The sequence below is a fragment of the Hevea brasiliensis genome, chromosome 13, assembly GCF_030052815.1.
Source record: "Hevea brasiliensis isolate MT/VB/25A 57/8 chromosome 13, ASM3005281v1, whole genome shotgun sequence".
Classification (NCBI taxonomy): domain Eukaryota; kingdom Viridiplantae; phylum Streptophyta; class Magnoliopsida; order Malpighiales; family Euphorbiaceae; genus Hevea; species Hevea brasiliensis.
In genome coordinates this window covers 10,749,384-10,771,421 of record NC_079505.1, presented here as the reverse complement: position 1 = coordinate 10,771,421, position 22,038 = coordinate 10,749,384, and the positions used below count along the sequence as shown (strand labels likewise).

At 31.2% G+C, this 22,038-nt stretch overlaps 1 long non-coding RNA gene across 1 annotated transcript; it reads right to left on the bottom strand.

Moving 5' to 3' along the window:
* Positions 1 to 15,804: 15,804 nt before the first annotated feature.
* LOC131171811 (uncharacterized) lies at positions 15,805 to 21,532 on the bottom strand. The gene is made up of 3 exons (XR_009142458.1): positions 21,301 to 21,532; positions 19,198 to 20,364; positions 15,805 to 16,230 (listed from the first exon to the last, which is right to left on the bottom strand). It is a non-coding gene; the product is annotated as an uncharacterized LOC131171811 (long non-coding RNA).
* Positions 21,533 to 22,038: the final 506 nt, after the last annotated feature.

Here is a 22,038-nt window from a genome sequence, read left to right as displayed (position 1 = left end):
GGATAGAGGATAGAAAGAAAAGAAGGGGTAGACCTAAACTGACTTGGAGTAGAATAGTACAACATGACCTACAAGCATTACACATTTCTGAGGATTTAACCCAAAATCGTTTAAAGTGGAGAAAAAGAATCCATATAGCCGACTCTTAATTTTTGGGATAAAGGCTTAGTTAAGTTGAGTATTAATATTATTATTATACATTAATTTTATAATATTAATCTCACTGTAAAATTTTTCCTGCTGATTCTAACTTGTTATTGTACTGACTTTATGTAATGATTTATTAAAATAAGTAGTTTTTTCTGTGTAAATAAGACATGTTACCAGACACGAATCCTTATGGTGTTTATTATTTAATATGGTGGCCCCTCCCCCAATATTTATGGCCTCCTAAAGTGTGAAATATATCTATCAAGGAGAATATTGGCTTTGCCAAAATTATTAAATCATTACAATAAAAGATAAAATTTAATTGATTATTAAAAATTAATTTATTTTAAATTTTATTATTTAAATTAATTTTCAAATTTATATAAATTTAAAATTTTAATTTTATTTTTACTTAAATTTCTATTTAATTAAGTTTTTTATTATAATTCAAAATAAAATTTCACAAAAAATAGCTACAATAAAATTTTGATAGTTTTCAAATCGGACTTGTAGAAAAATTATATAGTCGAATAGTGATAGATTATCACCGAGTGTAGTGTGCTTCTCAATAAATAATTAATTCAAATGATCTGTCAATATGATCAGTTCTTTCAATTTGAAATTTATTATAATTAGTTTACCTTAAATTTTCTTATATAGAATTATAGTAATATGAAATTTTATATTTTCAATTTATATTCTGTCTCTGTTAAATGAAAGGTCTATACTTAAAAATAAAAAAATTGCGCAATAATTGTATGCCTCTAGGACAAAAAATGACAAGGCAGGTTATAATACTCAATTATTTTTATTTAGAATAAATTATTATTTAATTATTGTAATTTATTATAATGAATGAGTAAATCCTTGTAATTAGTAATTCTGATGAGTAAATCTTTATATATTTATTTTGTTAATTAATTAGTTTTTTTATCTAAATTATCTTGTTAAAGACATTAGAAAAAATATTATTACCTTATAACCATCACACAGTCATAACATTTATCATTTCTTCCTCCCTCTTATCTTTTTGCAATTTTGCTGCTCTCTCTCCTCAACGTAAAAAATTATATGATTTAAAGAAAATTTATATAATTAATCGTTTAACTTACGTAATTTTTTATTGAAATAGGCAAAATTTCCTTCCTTTATATAAATCGGTGTATTGAGTTATATAATTTTTTTGTAAATAATTTATTTAAGAAAATAGATAATTTACACATTTTAATGGAAAAATTACAAACCATTTTAAAAAAATTGCATAATTGACTACCCACTACAATAAATGTTAAATTTAGCAGCAAAAATTTTATTACTAAAAGTATAAAATTTGTTATGATATGTTTTTAGCAGCAATACATCAATTAATATATCTTATTATTATAAAATTATGGTCATAGGTATTTTATAATAACCTTATTGTTGCTGTAAAAAAAGTTATTATTGCTCTTAAAAATTTATTAATGGTAACAATAATGATTATCATATCTTTTTTATGTACAATTAATAATAATTGCTTTTATAAAAGCGACTGTAAAATTTTTTATCTCTAATTATAATATTTATTGTAGTAATCTTATGTAATGCTTTATTAAAATAAGTAGTTTTTCCCTTGCCTTGTGTAAATTGGGATATGTAACTTTTCTAGCTAGAAACAATTTATATAAGAAAATAGATAATTTGCGTATTTTAATGACATAATTATATGACTGAATGAAAAATTACATAATTTATTAAATTATGTAATTATCCATTAAAATAAGTAATTCTTTCTTTTCCTTTTGTAAATCATATTTATCTAGACGTATAATTTAACATGAATAAAATGAATATTTTACAACAATCAATGAAAGAAATTTGCTTTTTAATAAATTAGATATAATTTCTCATAATAATTTTATAAATAATTATAATATCTAACTAGATAAAATGATAGAAGAAAGCGAACATTTATAATGTGAAATTGTGGAAAAAGACTGAACGGTGTGGTTGCGGACTTTATTTAATTGGGAATAGCTCATAAAGTAGATATACCAACCATAGCTTTGGCCTTTCTCTTATGAGTCATGGCTAATTCTACAACGCTTCTATGTCTTTTTTTTTTTTTAATTAAAAGAAGAAAAAACTTACAATGCTACTGTTTAAATGCTGTTAAATTCAAAAATTTTGGATCAATTGCTTATTAATTTATTTTAATATGGTATGAGCCAATATAAGTAGGGGTGAGCAGATTTCGATTCAAACCGAACCGAATCAGTTCGGTTCAATCGATTCGATTTTAAAATTTAATCGGTTCGATTTTAAATTACAAAATTTTGGTTATTTTGGTTTGGTTCGATTTTAAAGATAAAAAAATAGATTAAACCGAACCAAACCGAATAGTAATTTTATATATTCAAATCGAATCGAATCAATTTTTGAATTGATTTTATTTTATGAGAAATTTATGAATTATATTTAATTATATATATATATTGTTTAATTTCATTGATTAATGGTTATTAGGTTCAAACCAAAGTAAAAATTAGATCAAATAACTTGAAAATCAAGTCTAAATTAAAAAATCAATCAAAAATCAAAACTGATCAGTTGAATCGAACCAAATCAAAATAGAGCGACCCGGTCTGATTCTATTTTTCATCAATTTTGGTTCGATTCGATTTCTAAAATACGTAATTCGATTTTCATAATTTAGTTCAGTTCGGTTCGGTTTGAATTGAATGCTCACCCCTAAATATAAGTAATTAAATTATTTTACACATTAAAATAATTAGGTAAGTTAATATTTTAATCTAATCACTTGTACTTTTACTCTTCCATTTTGTATATTTTTAATGTGGGATAAAGATTCACAATACTTCCCTCTCAAGTACAATTATATGGTTGTCATTTGATAATTAGTTAGTATTAATTTAATACAAGCTCAATTTACATAATTTTATGGGCGACTGAAGCCTATGATCAAAATCAAGACTTTAATATTATGTTAAATTTAAAGAGAATATTAACAAATTATATATTAATTCATTTAATTTGAGTTTATATAAGTAATTAAATTATTTTACACATTAAAATATTAGTTAAATCAATAATACAATACAATCACTTATATTTTGTTTTTTCATTTTCCATTTTGTATATTTTTAATGTGGTTTACAGATTCCAACAAATGCAGCAGATGTTGGTTCAATGCCGTAATCTGTTGGACTAATGTTGAAGTGTACAAAAAATTTATAATTGAGAAAATTTAAATAAATTAAAATTTTTATTAATAATTATTAGAATAATTAAAATAGTCCTAGAAGATTAATATAGTTAATACATAAATAAATTTATTAAAATATTAAAATATAATACAATATATATAAATTAATTCATAAACCAAAAATTAAATATAAATAATTAAGTTAAACTAATTAATGAATTTATAAATCAAAAATAACAATTTTATTTTTCTAAAAACTATATTATTGTTAATAATTCAACAATTATATTGCTTATAAATTTTAATATTTGTATGGTAGGTCATGGGTTCTTTCTTTTTGTTTTATAAAGTAAATTGTTTTATTTTTGTTTTGTTTTATATAAGTAAAATTATTTTATTAATAGGTCAAAAAACCAGACAAAAGAAGGTACAAACAATAAAAAGCATGATCAAAATTATTTTTTTTTTCGAATGATCAAAATAATTCAAACCTAATCTCAAGAAACATGAATACAGGCCCAAACAAACCATCAACGCAGATCTAAAAGAAGATGTAGATAACTGAATCAAAAAGACAACAGTTGGATAAATGCCATTGTAGATTTGGACAGCTCTTCATTTATTTTGCCTTTACTTTAGTGTCATGTTTCCAAGTGAGAAAGTAAGCTAAGAACGTGTCTTTCTTCTGCTTTCTGAGGCTAAGCCTCTAAGTCTGCCGTTTAGTGGCCCTGCTGCCCCATCAAGGTAGGGGGCCTCTTCTTTCCCTGTCCAGGAGGTGGATTTCTCTAGGAATGTAAATGAGTCAAATCGCTCACACGAGCTACTCAAGATTTAATTTAATAAAAACTCGATTTATTTTGATTCAATTGAAAAATGAGCCAAACTCAAGTTCAATTTTTAGGTTCATTTAGTTTCATAGTGTTCAATCTGTAAGCCGATTCGTTTACAAGTTTGCAAGTCGACTCGAGAGTTCGCTCATTAAATAGGCTTGTGAATAAATTCGTTTGTAAAAATATTTATATTTTATTATATTATAAATATTTATTATTTATTTATGAATATTTAAAAATAGTATAAAATAGTATATTGTTTAAAATTATGACATGATTAATATATATAATATATTATAAGAAGGGGTTTAGGGTTTATTAAATATTATCTATTAGATTTTTAAAAAAATATATATTATATGCATGAGAAAACTTTATTTTTTTTTCTATTAAATTAATAAATTTTTTATAATTAACTACATTAAAAAATATTTTATAAAAATCTCATGAGATGAGTTATAAATTTATAAAAAAATTATTTTATTTTTTTGTAATAAAGTAATTTGACTTTGTATGAAACCAGATAACCATGGAAGACACCTTAAGATAAACCAGCCGTTTCCTCGTACCTTGCGCAGATTTTTAAATTATGTTAAATTGAGTCTTTTAATACCTAGTAATTTTTGAAGAAGTTAGGTAGGGGCGAAACCAGAAAATCTTTATAAGGGAAGCCAACTATAATCAATCAACAAAACATTCATAAATATATAATGCATCATAAAATATTGAATTATAAGAATTTTTACCGATTCAAAAAATTATAATAACACGTATTGCATAATTATAGTATCAATAATTATATAACTTCATAATATAAATTCTATTATTCAAAATGTCATGAACGAATTACACAGGTCGGATCGACATTAGAATCGGGGTCAGTATAAAATTCCCGAAACTTGTAGTAAATCTCACTATTCCCAAAGCTATAACTAGGACTAAAATCAAGGCTCAACATACTAACAAAAATAAAATAAAATGTTATAAATTTATTTTGGGCCAACTCAGCCCGATCTCCATCAGGAAACCAAAATTAGGGAAGCTCAGCTCAATCCTTATACTCATCACGTACAAACTATTTAATATCATAAATTTTTTATTAATTAATACAATATATACATAAATCAATGTCACAGCGGAGCTTTAATTATTAAACAAATAAATAAATAGACATAATAAATTATTAACTAAGAAGCACAACTTGCGAAGAAAAATACAGGTTAGACTCGAAAAAATAAACTCGCTCTTCCTGCAACCTAGGAAAAAGTAAATTATCTTATCAAGGTAAGAAGGTGTACAGATTATCCTATCAACATAATTTAAAATTATCTTTAAATTACATAAGAAAATTAAAAAGTAAATGAGGGAGTGGAGTAAGAGCAATTATGTCCCTTTTGTCCTACGAATAGGGAAAGTCCTAATACCGGGTAAGTACTATCTAATTGGATAGTTCTATCTTACGAGGTAGTTTGCTATGGCTTTCAACTAATGTGATATTTTAGCTCGAGTTCTAAAAGCTCAAAGGTTCCCAAATTGTCCCTACTGTATACAGCAAGGCCTCATTCCACCACCATGATACTAACGGGAGAATTCCATGGGTATCACAGTAGATGGAATAAGTTTCAATCTGAGCAGAAGCCTTCACAGATACTAACGGGGTAAAACCTACGGGTACCGCTACATGGCTCCCTCCTATTTCCTAAAAGGGTAAGAAAGCCCAGGGATAGGGCTGAAGTATGTGAGAACATCGTGTAAATAATCAATGCGTGAAGGGACATATTTACCTCTTTCCTGTACGGGGAGAGTTTTTGACGAAGATTGCTGTAATAAATAAGATAATCAAAATAAGCAAAATGGTTAGAGAGAATAACAATAATCAATATATTAAGACCTTCGAATTTTATAAGCTAACCCCTTAATTACGGTTTTAATTTACATGAACATAAAATTAAATATGCTTTTGGACCTCTAAACCAAGGTTAAGGTGGATACGTCCCAAGTGGAGTCGCCAAGCTGTCGTAAGAGTTTTGTGGTCGCTGGACGATTCTCACATAAGCGGGAAAAGTGAGGAATCACCACTTTTTAATGAAAAGATATTAATTTAATTGTCACAAAAATTGCTAAGCAACATGATTAATGAATGATTAATAATAGTAATATAGTTTTTAGAAAAATAAAATAAATTCTGTGCTTTTATCTTGTTTCTTCTTAGCATAGAGTTGGATTGGTTAGATATTTTGATCTCAGACTTTAATAACTTTTGGTCACAAAGTATTACTTTTGAAAATATCATTCTCTGAAAAGCATGTGAAATAAAAAATAGAATTATTTAAAGGTGTATAATTTTTTTCTATTTGTGTTATTTTCTTTATTTTTATTCAATTATTTTCCCTGAGGGTAATATATAAAAATTTCAAAAATTAGTAATTCTTTCTTTTCCTTATGTAAATCATATTTATCTGGATGTATAATTTAACATGAATAAAATAAATATTTTTATTTGCTATTTAATAAATTAGATATAATTTGTCATAATAATTTTATAAATAATTTATAATATTTGACTAGATAAAATGACAGAAGAAAGTGAAACTTTATAATGTGGAATTGTGGAAAAAGACAAAAAGGTTGCAGACTTGATTTAATTGGGGATGGTCCATAAAATAGATATACCAACAAGAGCCTTGGCCTTTCTCTCATGAGTCATGACTATTCTTTAATATGGGATAAAGATGGCTAATCTTTAATGTGGGATAAAGATTCACAGCAGTCTTTCTCTCTTGCGTCGTGACTAATCTTTAATCAGGGATAAAGATTCACAACACAACACTTCCCTATCAAGTATAATTATATAATTATTATTTAATAATTAATTATTATTAATTTAATGTGAACTTAATTTAAATAATTTTATGAATAGTTAAAACCTATAATTAAAAATAAGACTTTAAAATCATATTAAATTTAAATAGAATATTAAGTAAATTATATATTAATTTATTTAATATAATTTTTTAATTATTATTATTTTTTTATAAATCAATAATAATAATTATTAATATTATTACTATACATTAATTTTATAATGATATAATAATAAAATTAATATCATTATAAAATTGTTACTATCGATTCTAATTTTTTATTGTTGTGACATTATATATTTTTTTATTAAAATAAGTTGTTATTGCTGTATAAATAAGACATATGTAATCAGATACAAATCCTTATAGTGACTAGGGGCGCCACGGCCCCCAAAAATTTCAAAATTTTATTATTTAATATGGGGGCCCCTGCCCCAATATTTGTGACCCCCCGAAGTGTGGAATACATCTATCAAGGAGAATATTGACTTTGTCAAAATTATTAATAGTGTAGAATTATATCAATTCGACTGATTGATTCGATTCGACTGATTGATTCGATTCGTGTTTAATAATCACGGTAGAGAAAAATAAGTTTATTTAGCTGTGCATGAAAGTAGTCAGATGTATATTGAAATTTATAATTTATATTAAAATTTATATATACAATAAATGTAGTAGATATCATTGGTTAACGCAAATAGCATCACAAGAAATTCATAATGCTCATATCTAGTCTGGAAAGTCATCTTCAAACTGTCTGTCTCTTTGATTCTTAACTGGTAATATCCAAACCTTAAATCTATCTTAGAGAAACAACTAGCTCCAGCTATCTGATCAAACAAATCATTAATACAAGATAAAGGGTACTTGTTCTTTGTGGTTACTTTGTTCAACTGCCTATAGTCTATACATAGTCTCAAGGAACTATCCTTCTTTTTTATCAAAAAACACCAGAGCAACCCACGGAGAAGTACTCGGTCTGATGAACCCCTTGTCTGCTAGATCCTGTAATTGCTCCTTTAACTCGTTTAGCTTTGCATGAGCCATCCTGCAAGGAGGAATAGATATATGTCTAGTACTAAACACTAGATCAATTTCAAAATCTATCTCCCCTTCAGGTGGCAATCTTGGTAGATCCTCTGGAAAAATATCTAAAAACTCTCTCACCACTGGAACTAACCCTAGTCCACTCCTGTTTATAGCAACTTCCTTAACATGGACTATAAACCCTCTACATCCTTTCTTGAGCATCTTCCTGCCTTGCATGGTTGAGATCATTCCTTTCACAGGCAACACCTGGTCTCTCTGAAACATGACTTCTGACCCATCCTATCCCTCAAACTTCACTATTCTGTTCTTGTAGTTTAAGGTAGTATAATTAGCTGAGAGCTAACTTATCCCTAGAATTATATCAAAATTAGTCAATTCTAGAACCACTAGGTCGGCTGGAAAGCATCTATCCTCATCCATAATTAGACAAGAGTAATAAATCATCTCTATCACTGAAAGGTAACACTTGGGTCCACTGATAAGCAAAGGATAATCTAAACTGGACACCATCAATCCTAACCTTAAGACTGTATCAAGCATAACAAAAGAGTGAGAAACACTCGGATTAATCAAAACATGAAAGCTTCCTATTTGAAGTGTACCTAACACCACAGTGTTTGAGGTATTTACTTCCTGTTGTGTCATGGTAAAGATTTAAGCCAATGTCATAGAACCCCTCACTTGTGAACCTACTATTGAGGAAGAAGCTCCTCATCCTCTCTCTTATCCTCTTCCTTAAGAAGGAATCACAGGAACTTGTCTTAATGCTAATTGGGCTACACTACCTAACTTAGCTTGCTACTGCAAGGCCACCTTTCCATACTGGGACACTCTCTTGCCATATGCCCCTCTTGACCAAACTTGAAACACTCTGAGGTTCCATACTTGCACAGTCTTTGGTAAGGTTTCACACACCTTACACAACCCGAAGTATTTGAACTTGAATTAAACCCACTCCCTATTCCAAGAATAGATTTGTTCCTGCTCTAGAAGTTGTTCTTCTTCTACATTTAACCAAACTTTCTCCCTTTTTCTTTTTTAGTTCCGGACGAAGAAGTGGTCTTAGTCAAATGACTGAACCTCCCTACATTTGTGGCCTTAGGAACTACAGACTGCTTGGCCTTTGTGCTTTTTAGGTCCAAACTCCATCAATGATAGCCCCCCGCTTCCATCTTCCTTGCAGCATATATTCTATTTGAATGAATACCAAATTGTTCTATTATTTTCTCCCACGATCAGTATAGCTAACTTGAGCATTGGAATGGTTGGTCAAAGGGCCACCAACTTCACTTCTTTTTTGTTTATAGACCTACATGGCATTTGGATTGGACCCTTGAAGCTCACGATAACATTAGTGGTGCTGTATGTGGGAAACTCAGATTGCTGGCTGATAAACCACATCTGAAATCATTTTTCTTCATTTTCACATTTTTTGGGCTACAGTGAGTTTTAATCTCCAATCCTAATCAATTTTCATCTTTTGTGGTTTTTGCTATCTTAATGGCTGCAGATCTAAGGATTCCTAGCAAAAATATCATCTCAATCACTCTTACATTAGGAGGAGATCTACCGGTGGTGGCAATGACCCAAAACTTAACCACACCCACCATTCCATCTAGTGGTCAAATTTCACCACATAGCACTGTCATACCAATCATTAGTAGGGGTGAGCAAATTTCGGTTTAAACCAAAAAACCGAACCGAACTGAATCAATTCAGTTCAATCAGTTCAGTTTTAAAATTCAATATGTTCGGTTTAGTTTATAAATTTTGATAATTTCGGTTAATCAATTCAGTTAAGTTATTTTCATAAAAAATCGAAAAAGCCGAATTGAACCGAAATATTATATATATATGTATATATATATCAAGGAAACCCCATGGATTTTGAGTTTTAATTTCTAAGTTTTTTTTTATGTTTTTGTTATTGAGATTTAATGTTGAAATATATATATATATATATATATATATATATATATATATATATATATATATATATGTATATATATATCAAGGAAACCCCATGGATTTTGAGTTTTAATTTCTAAGTTTTTTTTTTTTATGTTTTTGTTATTGAGATTTAATGTTGAAAATATGAAATCTTATAAAATTTGGTTTAATCGATTTAAAATCGAACCGATATTTATTGGTTTAGTTCAGTTCGGTTCCCTCTTAATAATTGGTTTGGTTCAGTTTTCAAAATTTTTTATTTTTGATTTTTGATTTTATCGGTTCGATTCTATTCAGAACCGAACCGACCGTTTGCACACCCCTAATCATTAGGCCAGATCAACAAAGCCCATTTCAAGGAATGACGCTGGAGCAGGGATACTAGCACATCAAGGAAATGGAGACACAAATTGCCTTCCTCAAAGGATTGATTATGGGAACCAGTGTTCCACTAAGGACACCTGCCCCATAAGCAGGACTTGTCTTAGGGGCACCTTCTGGAGAGGCAGATCCAGCCCAAACTAGAGAGACCAGGTAGGATATTGCTTAATCGATACACAATTAAGAGAAAAAGACTGAACAAACTGTAGCAAGTGAGCAAGAGGAGCAATCTGATTAATTACCCCAACCAAAGGTAAACTGGGGACTAGTGAAAGCAGTGCAGAGATACCAGAGGTAGGTAAAAGAAGAAAACTTTGGGATTGAGAATGAGTCTCCATTGTTTGAACCTATCCTGGTCAAACAATTCCTATCAAAGTTCAAATTACCTATCCTAGACAAATACGCTAGAACGACAGACCCGAGGAGTAATGTGGTGAACTTCCAAACAACAATGATGCTTTAAAATGTGAATGATTACAACCTATGCAAGGTATTTCCAACAATACTAACTGGGCTAGCTCAAAAATGGTATCAGCGCCTTATACCTGGATCAATCCAAATTTTCATAAGCTCACTGCCAAATTCAAGAACAAATTCATCTCCTACACCCCACTGAAAAAGCTATCTTTGGACCTTTAAAAAATAAAATAGCATGAGGGTGAGTCCCTTAAGGACTATATTTCTTAGTTCAGTGTTGAAGCAATGCAAGTTGAAAATTTGAATCACGAGACCGCATGTGAGGCTTTGAAAAAGGGAATAATGAGCATAAAGTTCTCCAATTCCTTGATAAAAAAGTCTAGCAATGGACTACTACCAGTTGATAGAGAAGGGCAAAAAATACATCAAGCTAGATGACGAACTACAGGCTCTAAGAGAAAAAAGGAAATTCGGGCAAACTAATGAGAGGGGGCAGAACAAGAAAAGTTATAATCAGATTAGAAGTTCTATAGCTCGGACAAAAATCCCAAGCGAAGCATAGAAAGGTTCCATAACTGCATGCCGTTGAATAAGAAATCAAAAGGTTCCATAACTGCATGCCGTTGAATAAGAAATCAAAAGTCCTGATGTGGATATAGAAGAACGGCAAACAGGTTAAATAGTCAAAGAGGTTCAACCTTGATACTTCAGGAAAGAGGGACAAGAGTAAGTTTTGCAAATTTCATGAAGACCATGGCCACACCACTAATGAATGTAGACAGTTTAAGGATGAGATATAGTAGTTAATTAGATACGATTGGCTCAAGAGGTTTATAAGGGAGAATCGGGATAAAAGAAGAATATCTACCCTCAGAAGTTATGACACTACCATGATGAAATTCCAATTGAGGTGATCAATTTAATCACAGGCGGACCAAACACAGGAAAAATGGGTAATAAAAGGCTAGCCAAGGAGAGTAATAATAGCAGCTAAACAATCTTCTCGGTCAATAAAAATGAACTAAGCATGGAGATCATCACTTTCAGTTCTAATAATCATGAGATAAAACAATCACATTTTAACCCATTGGTTGTGTCTGTGTAAATGAACAGGTACACAGTATGATGGGTGCTAATCAACATAGGCAGCTTGGTGAACCTCTTAATGAGGGAAGTCTTGGAGAAGCTTAGGCAAAAATTAGATAACTTGGTAAAAGTTATATATCCATTGGTCAAACTCGATGACAAAGCACTCCCTATACTCAGAACCATTAATCTAGCACTAGTTTTAGGCAATGAAGGACATAAGCGGGAGATTTACACAGAATTTGTAATGGTTGATATTCCCCTATCATACAATATGATCCTCTTGACCCATTTTAAATGGTTAAATGGTAATGACATAATAATCAACATGTAATAGTTATGCATGAAATTGCGCTTTCCTAAAGAAATAGCAATAGTATGAGTAAACTAAAAGTCAGCACAAGAGTGCTACAAGAAGTCGACAAAGGTGGTCGCAGAAGTAACCCTGCTAATCAAGCTACTAGAAAAGTTTGAAAGTCAGATCTCACCCGAACCAGTAAACTTGGTGACAGAGGAGGAATTAGAATAAAGGAAAAAAGTTTGCGACAGAACTTTGGTGTCGCTATTGCCATTGCTAAATTTAGCAACAGTGACAAAAATTCCGTTACAAAAATTAGCGATTCGGGTATCAACTACTATATTTTTATCCATTAAAAATCTGTCGCTGAAGTCTTCAGCAACGAAAAAAGGAATATTAGTGATGGATTTTCTCCGTCACTGATACTTGTTTTTTTCATAGTGTAAATATATGCATCGTTAAAATAAAAAGATATTACATGCCACGTACACATATGCCATAAAGCTAATGAGTTTCTGCCTTTAGGATGAGGAACTGCCCTAGTAACATTTGTTTTCAAAGAAAAAAAAAACTCAAAATTAAATTAAACACTTCCACGTGAAGGGAGACACCATTTACATTCCATGCTGTAATAGCTAGGGGTGTTCGATTTCAGTTTAGTTCGGGATTTGTTTAGGAACTGGAACCGAATTAGAATTTCAAAATTTTAGTACGGTTCAGATCGGTTCTTCATTGTTTCGGTTTCAATTCAATACAGTTCTCGGTTCTAGTTCGGTTCTCGATTTTTAAAATAATTTTATGTAATTATTTCCTTAACAAGTCATACTTGAATTAGTATTTAAGTTTTGAATTGAGTTATTAATACATAATATATCATATAATATATCTTTTAGCTATACATAGATTATATAATCTTTAATTATAAGGTGCATATATAACTTTGGATTAAATATATTATATACTATAATAGTATATCATATAATATACATTTTAACTATTTATCAATCATATAATATTTAACTATAAGATACAAATATAATTAAGAATATATATATATAAGATAATAGTATATTTATAATTAAGAATGATAAGGTAATTTAATGTATTTATAACTAAAATTATTAAGAAAATATAAAAAAATGAAATATAATATTATGTTGTATTTAGTTCATAATTTTGTATATATGCATAAGTATATATAATTATATTGAAAATATATAATATATCTAAAAAAAACATAAAAAAGCGTATATATAAATTCGGTTTCAGTTTGATTTCAGTACGATTCCAATTCGGTTTTTAGTAAAGAACCAGAACCGAACCATAGTATCAAAATAAATTCGATTTGGTACCATTTCTGTCGATTCAGTACGGTTCTTCGGTTCGATTTGGTTCCCTTAAGAACCATGCACAGCCCTAGTAATAGCAATCATATATTTCTTTTTTGTCACGACCCAACTTATGGGCCGGTCCGGCACTAGGACCTGGGCCTGCCTAAAGCCCCCAAGGCCCATAGTAAGCCTAACTATTCTTTAACCCAATCTTAAGGCCCATTTTAGGCCCAATTCAAGAATTTAACCGGACAGAGTCCGACCATAATGTGGACTATACAACGGGGAGTTTTTGACTCGCCCGACCTGTAAACACAATATATATATATATATATATATATATATATATATATATATATATATATATATATATAATTTTGTTGAAATTGTATAATATATCTAAAAAATTAAAAAAAAATGTGTAAAATCAGTTTTTTAGTTCGATTTCGATTTAATTTGGTATGATTTTGTTTCTATAGTGGCGGTTCTTTTACAATTTCGATTCAATTTAATACAAGTCATTAATTCGATTTAGAACACTCAAAAATCATGTATAACCCTATCTGCCTAGTGCAAGAAGTTAGCCTAACAAATTTTGTCCTTTAAGTGTTTATAAAGGTAAAAAAAAAAAAAAGCCACGATAAAGTCAAAACTAAATTAAACATATTCATATATAAAAGGAGACACCATTTACATTTCAAGCAGTAAAAGTAACAGCCCATGAGTATGTTGACTTACTTCTTCAGCAACTCCCTAAGCTTTTTAATCAATTGTTGAGCCCCAAAATAAAAGACAATGAAGAAGATACCCAACCAAAAAACTCCGCCAGTCGTCCACGAGCTTCAATAGTAAATGAAAAAAAAAAGTTAAAATCATTAAAATAAATTAACAAAATAAATTTTAGCTTTTATCTCCAATATGTCTAATGTACCTATCCCAAAGACTATTAGAGAAGCATTGGACCATCTAGAGTGGTTTGCTACAATGGTTGAGGAGATGACTGCTCTTTATAATAATGAAACTTGGGATTTTGTGCCATTACCACAGGGATAATCTACCATTGGATGTAGATGGGTTTATACAGTTAAGGGAGACCTGATGGCAAAATTGACAGGCTTAAAGCTCGGTTAGTTACTAAAGGGTACACAAATATATGGGCTAGATTACAATGGTACCTTCTCTCCAGTAGCCAAGATTGCATCTGTTCGTCTATTCATTTCCTTAGCTACCATCCAACCCTGGTTAAGAATGCTTTCTTACATGGCAAACTAGTCGAAAAAGTATACATTAAACAACCACAAGGATTTGTTGCTCAAGGGGAGTCTGACTTGATATGTCATCTTAAAAGGTCTCTATATGGTCTTAAGCAGTCTCCAAGAGCATGGTTTGGTCAGTTTAGTGTTGTGGAATAACTCGGAGTGAAACCGATCATTTAGTATTTTTCCGACATGATGGTCATGGCAAATGCATTTATTTGATGGTCTATGTTGACGATATTGTCATCACAAGAAATGATCATGATGGAATTTCCCAACTCAAACAGCATTTATTTCTTCCTTTTTAGTTTCTTCTACACAATTATATATACCCCAATCAGCTTGAAGGGAATAATCAAGCTCTACAATTCTCCAATTGTCTTCTTTTTTCTATTCTTCTCTTCTTATTCAATATCAGCAACTTGAAGTACGAAGCCAAACTCCTTGTCCCTTCTATTTTTCATTCAATGGCATTCTTGACAAAGAATTCTTTGCATTGATGCTCAATCTCCTTTTCATACAAATCTGGGATGAAAATTTTCATGTTGAGACGGCAATTCCAGCTTGTTCAGCTCTTTTTCTAGCTATTCTTGTTGCACAGGCTCTTATGATTGCTACCTCTTTTGTTGATGATGAGGCTCATCTAATTGTATCACATCCATTCCATGATGTCCAGAAATCCATGCACGTAATTCTTAGATCTGCTCTTGGTTTTTGAGACATTGTATCAGATTTTTATAGTCATAATTCTGAACACCAGAAATTGGAAGATTAGAGCTAAATTTCGGACTTACTTGAAGGCTAGGATGAGTCAGAATTTAGTTGGAACAATTAGAGTTTGTGAAATGATGGACTTTAAAAGCGAGATTAAACAAGAAAAGGAGAACTGTGGCCTATGGACAGTAAAATAAAAGGTTTAGACTTCACACCTAAACTTCCTAGGCACCACCCAAGGTTTCATAGGCATCATACCCGGGATTGAATTGCATCACACAACTTGAAGTATGACTGCTGGAAATTGTATTGATCAAAAACTTAGAAACAACATTACAAACATATGCATTTATAAACTCAAAAAGTAATCCTGAACATCTAAGGATCTGGACTTCCAAAAAGTACCCTTAACCAACAAGGACACTAAGTAAAAACTCCTACAGAAATCTAGATAACTTTCCAACAATTCTAAAATTACAAAAATATCCATGTGACTTAAATAAAGAACCGGTAACTGATATATTAAAAAAGACACATAAGTAAAACTCTAAAAGTATTAAAAAGTACTCAATAATTTCCACAATAAGTTCTAAATTAAAACTGAAACATAATCCTAAGTCTGTTGAGTATTTGAATGTGAATTTTCTTGAATTCCTTGGCTGAATCATATAATTAGGTGAACGAGGAATTCCTGCCTGCCCAAACAATAAATAAATAAATAAATACAAGAAAGAAAGAAAATAACACAATAAAGCTGTGCAATCTGACTGGCACAACCAAAGCCCCACAAACACAGAAAAACCCAGTCTGTTAAGAACCGTAGCATTTTTTTTCCAAACCAATATGACAAATCATGACAAGTATACCCAACCAAAGTCTTTAATATTCAAAAAAGCAACGGCAGCCAAGACTAAAACAAGGTAAAAAATTCCCAAAAATAAAAAGAGTGAGAGAGAGAGAGAGAGAGAGCAAAACGCAGCAGCAGTAGCAGCCAAGGGTAGGAGGAGAGAGATATTTAAGCTGTGTGAACCTTGAAAATGAAAAGTATTTGGAATCCCACAAGGGAAATGCATGAAATGAAAGGGCAAAATACATATAGTTGGGTTGCAACATTGAATTAGATAATCATTTTAATGTATAAAACAACATAATCACTTATACAAGCCTATATTAAAAATGAATAAAGGTATAATATGCCCAACACTCTCTTCGAATTTAATAAAAAGACTGCTAGCAAGCGACCTCGATAGTGGTGTTTCAACAAGATTCAAGTGACAAAAATGTAAATTCCAAAGACGTCCTAGTGCATCGATATCGAATTCAGATAGATAGGGGCATTCCGAGTCTAGTGGTGGTGGTCTTTAGGCATGAGAAGGCTCGCAGGAAGTGCTGGTTTATGAGGCGTGCCATTTTTGGGCCTTGCAACTTTGCTGGTCAAGCCTCAGTGATATCACCCACCTTTGAGGCTCCGAGACATAGACCATTGGGCTAGTGTGCCTTGTGCATGAGGTTCACCTATGATATTTTCAACTCAACTCAACTCAACTCAACTTAACTCAACTTAACTCCACTAAGCCTTTATCCCAAAAATTTGGGGTCGGCTATATAGATTCGTTTTCTCCACTCTAAACGATTTTGGGTTAAATCCTCAGAAATGTGTAATGCTTCTAGGTTATGTTGTACTACTCTCCTACTTATGATATTTTCAACTAAAAAAAAAAAAAAACAAAGAAAGAATTCAAACCTAAACTATGACCTACTAAGGATGTCAACCTTGAACAACATCAACATCTAAATGCAAATACAGAGCTAGTTTTACGATGATTGAATAATTCTTAAACTAGACACTTCCTCAACAATATGCAAGTTATATACGACTTTGACAAAACTAGCCACACTATAAGGAAAGAAGAAAATGAAGTCCTTAATAAATTGCAGGTGAGACAGCAATAGTTTCATCAGACCCCACTCTTGTATCTTGAATCATGCAATCACATCCCTATCAATCACTCGATCAAGAATATCAACAATAAGGAGATGAAGGATCACTTTACCCAACTCAAGTCATCAAACCAAGTTTTAGGCTCTAATAATAACAAAATGCATGGATGGTTAAGCATTAATAACCCTAAACTAGCTGCTAAACCTCATGTGTCATTGAATTGCAAAATGGGAAAAACTAGGTCCTATTATGTAGCTTCATACTGGCTAAGTTCAAAATTTGGAGATAAGTGCACTCCATTTTATCCATAACTTTTTACCATAAAACCTTAGCACAACTAATCATAAACCTTCTCAAAGTTCAACCTTAAACTAAACCCCACTTACATCTAGTGATAAATCATGTCAGTAAATAGGTCGCAAAGGAAAAATCCATTGAAACTAATTTGCTTCTATTTCCACTTTCCATAAGAGGGATAGAGCTTTTTCCAATTGTTCACTAGCGCCCTCTTGCATAGTTTTTCTGAATTTTGAAAATGCTTATGATTATTCTAGAAGAAAAACAAAAGGCAGGGTAGAGCTAAGACCTCCATGTAACATCAACAACTTCAATACTACTTAAACAACATTTAAAATTCATTTTACTCCAATGAACACTCAACAGACAACAAAAGTTGGCCATTGGAATTTCTTGTCATTCAAATGCCACATCAAAAGACTACTTTTTTTAGGATCAAAATATGTGTCACATCAACAAATCTAAAAGCACTAACAGACCCTCCCTAGTCCCTAGGCCATGTAATTGGCACAAATTTTAAAGTACACACATACAATTAATAAAGATATTAGCCATAATTGAACATTAGACCTAGGGTTGTGAATTTTCTGCTCATTAGCCTAAAAAATAAGCAAGGGAAATGGTCATGCTACTCCAATGCAATCTTAATTTCTATAGAAAATGCAAAAATTTTAATTTACAACATGAAAGCCATATTGCATCCATATGCTTATGAGCAACAAAATGATAATGCAACTATTAGCATTCTATTGGGGGAAAATAAACATATATCCCCTTCTTCTCTGTCATGGGAAGAGTAAATTGTAGTGAAGGAGAAGGACACGTTTTTCCAATTGCTCAAAGTTCAAACTATGCTTTTTAGAATAAGCATGAAGGAAACAACCAGGAAAAAGTTTGTCATTGTATGATAGAATATGAACCTCTAAAACTTCTTTGGCTCTAAAAGAAATTATTTCCTCTTTATCTAATGTCTTAAAGTCAAATGCCAGTTTCTACATTTCAAGACAGGATATAAACACAAGACTACCATAAATACTACGGTCTTAATCTCAATAGTCAACCAGGTAGCTATCCTCTGAAACTAGCATACCTCACTGATGAAGTAACAAACTAAACCAGGTAATAATCCCCTGAAACTAACATGAATCAACATCTTAACAAGCAGGAATTAGCTAATAGTTTTATGATAAATAGAATTTGAATCAAGATGGATGACTAATTATTTCTTCTACATTTTTCCCTTTTCTACTTCTGAATCAATGATTATGATCTACAGTTATATTAAATCTTAATAAAAATAAATTAATTAAATATTACAGTCAGAGGATGAAAATATAAATGAAACAAACACCGTCATCCCATTAGAAAACAAAAAATTATATGAGCTTAGGTGTCGCATAAAATATTCATGTTAAGAGCTAACCTGAAGAGTTGATTTCTTGTCCAACAGGAACATCGAGATATGACCCAATAAGGAAAGTATTATCAGTACTGCTGTGCTTCACAACTGGCCCATCACGCTCAAACTTTTCCTGCCAATTAATGTTCAATGGTTTGTCTTCTGACTTGAGTTTAACAGGTGGAAGCCTTGGGAATTCTTCCTTTGGATTATTAGATGCAAGAGAAAAACTTAAGCCACTTAAATTCTTTTGCTCTGTACTCCCCTGAGACTTCCCAAAGTATAAAGCTCTTGCAACCTCATCCACCTGCTCTTTGATTGCCACCCTAACATCACCTATGTCTGTTTTCTTCTTTTCTTCTCATTTGTCCAAACTAGCATTGACATCATAACTGGTTGATACATCCCCCTTGGGAAAAGGAAAAACAGTCTTGACAGGACAATCTTTCCATGTTGTTGCAGTGCTAGTGTCCTCACTTCTAAACGACGTGTTTTCTACAGAGTATGCAACAGGAGTCTTAAGTTGCTGATCAGGTTCCTTTGATTCACTAGTTGGAATTCTTTCATACTTGGATTCTGCTTTAGCATTAATAGTACTTGTGCTTCCAGGCCACAAACCCCTCTTTTCACCAGAGAAGACAACCTCTTCTCCAGATTTTGCAATTGCTCTACTAGAGCAGTTATCAGTTGGACCACCATCATTTTGGTAAGGTTCAGAAGAATGACCAATGCGAGCATTAAAGTTCCACGAATATAAATCAAGGACACTATCCTCAGAATCAATTGTGCCAATTGCTTCATTAGGCTTACCACTTCACTCTCCAACCAAAGCAGATTTTCTCCATTTGCTTTCAGAACCATTTCCACTTGTTCCACACTCTATTTCTTTAATAATAAGTTCATTAGAAACTTCAAAGCTATTTTGAGAACCAAGCACCTGATTATCAGTTACATGTTTGCTCCCATTCTCCTCATCCAACACCTTTCCCAATTCCTTGTCTTCAAGGGTAAGTTTTTTAAGAAATCCATTCAAATCAGGGCGCTTACTAAGCCCACTGCATAATGCTGCCTCAGCTCTGGTGAAGCCATTTCTTCGCAGAAAGTCCAGAATCACATCTACTGAACTTGTGTCTGCCATAATCAACTGCTACAGATCTACTAGCAAATGCTAGGAAGAATAATTAACCAAGCCTGAAAGAATAAGGAAAAGCAATGAAAGGAAAGTTTAGTTAATAAAGCTCAAAAAAACAACAAAAAGAATAATAATTATTAAGAAAAGGAAATAGTAGGCTCAAGCAAATGCTGTAATTGAATTTTCTTATCTCGTTTTTGTTTTTCTTTTTTTGGATAATTGTGAGAACGAGAGATTTGGACTGATAATGATAAACTCCTTTTCTAAGAAATGCAGCTGTGAGCAAGGTTATGCAACAACCACATAGGCTTGTTTTTCTAGATAAGTTGTGCTTTAGCCACCAAAATTTTGTATTTTCTAGGGTCCTGAATAATGGGAATTATCAAAGTTTGAAAGTTAATATCCAACTTTCACATCGCCATATGCCAAATACAGCATTTCCTTATTGTCTGACAAACAGGATCAAAGCAAATACTTAACAACAAAAATCCTCGTTTAATTCACCCATTAATAGAAAAGGGCAAACCCAAATAAACTACCAACTTCAAATTCTCTCTTCACAAAACGAACATTAGCTATGATAAAAAAGCATACCCCAAAACCTGAGGAGATAAAAACAGAAAAAAGAGCAGAAGGCAAGAGAATAAAAAAAAAAAAAAAATTGAAAGCCACATCCTCATTCCTTTCTCTCCCCCACAGATACATAGAGAGAGAAGCATTGATACGTTATAAGACCCAAAATTCAAAATCACAGTTAATCACATTTGCAACATTTTCCCACCACCAAAAAGAAAAACCCTAGAGACGCTTCCAAACACTAATCAAATCCAAAAAGATGTGAAGATCCACAACCGTAACGCAAAAACCCTAAATAATTTAGCACCAATAAAATAAAAACTAAAGAAAGCAACACCAAACACTGAATGAATCGCACACCTGTAATCTGCTGATTGACTAAAAAAAAGGACATGCATTGCATCAAAAGAGATACTTACAGATCGAAAATGGGGCAAAACTGAAGCGATTCTGAGCGTGGGAAGGAAGAAGAAGAAGAGAGTTTCGTAAGAGTGCAGATTCCATAGCCATATCAAAAGGAAATCATCAGTAACATAAAGTATGATACCAACAAAATACTTCGAATTTGCATTTCGGTTTCCCTTCTTTTCTATTTTTTAAAACAATTTCGGCCTGCAGTTTCTCTCATGCCCGGCATGGCACACGGGAGCTAAGAGCTTTGTAATGATAATAATAATAATAATAATTATAACTAAGCTATGATATTGTACGTTGAATGTGCACAAGAATTGCCTCGATATTTGTGTAATCTTAGTTTTAGTTTAATCTAACGGTGCATAGCCTTTTTGTCAAGGTAACGGGAAGATGACTTTGAACCGGTAAATAATTTATCTTAGACCGGTTTTTTTTTTTAAGACGTTCTATAAAAATAATTTTAATAAAATTTTTACTAATTTTTACTATAATTTCAATTTATGTTGAGAAATCTAAATTATTAATGTTAAATTGCATTATTATCTTCAAGTAATTATTATTTTTTACAAGAGTAATAAGTTCTTATATTTGAAAATTTAAAATATTTTTCAAAAAAAGTTTTCTTTTTAAATATTTTATTATTGGAATGATCGAATATTACTAAACTTGCCGATCTTGATTTTTAATTTTAAGATAAGACTTTGAGAGAAAAATAATTGACTATGAATTTTTATTTTAATTTT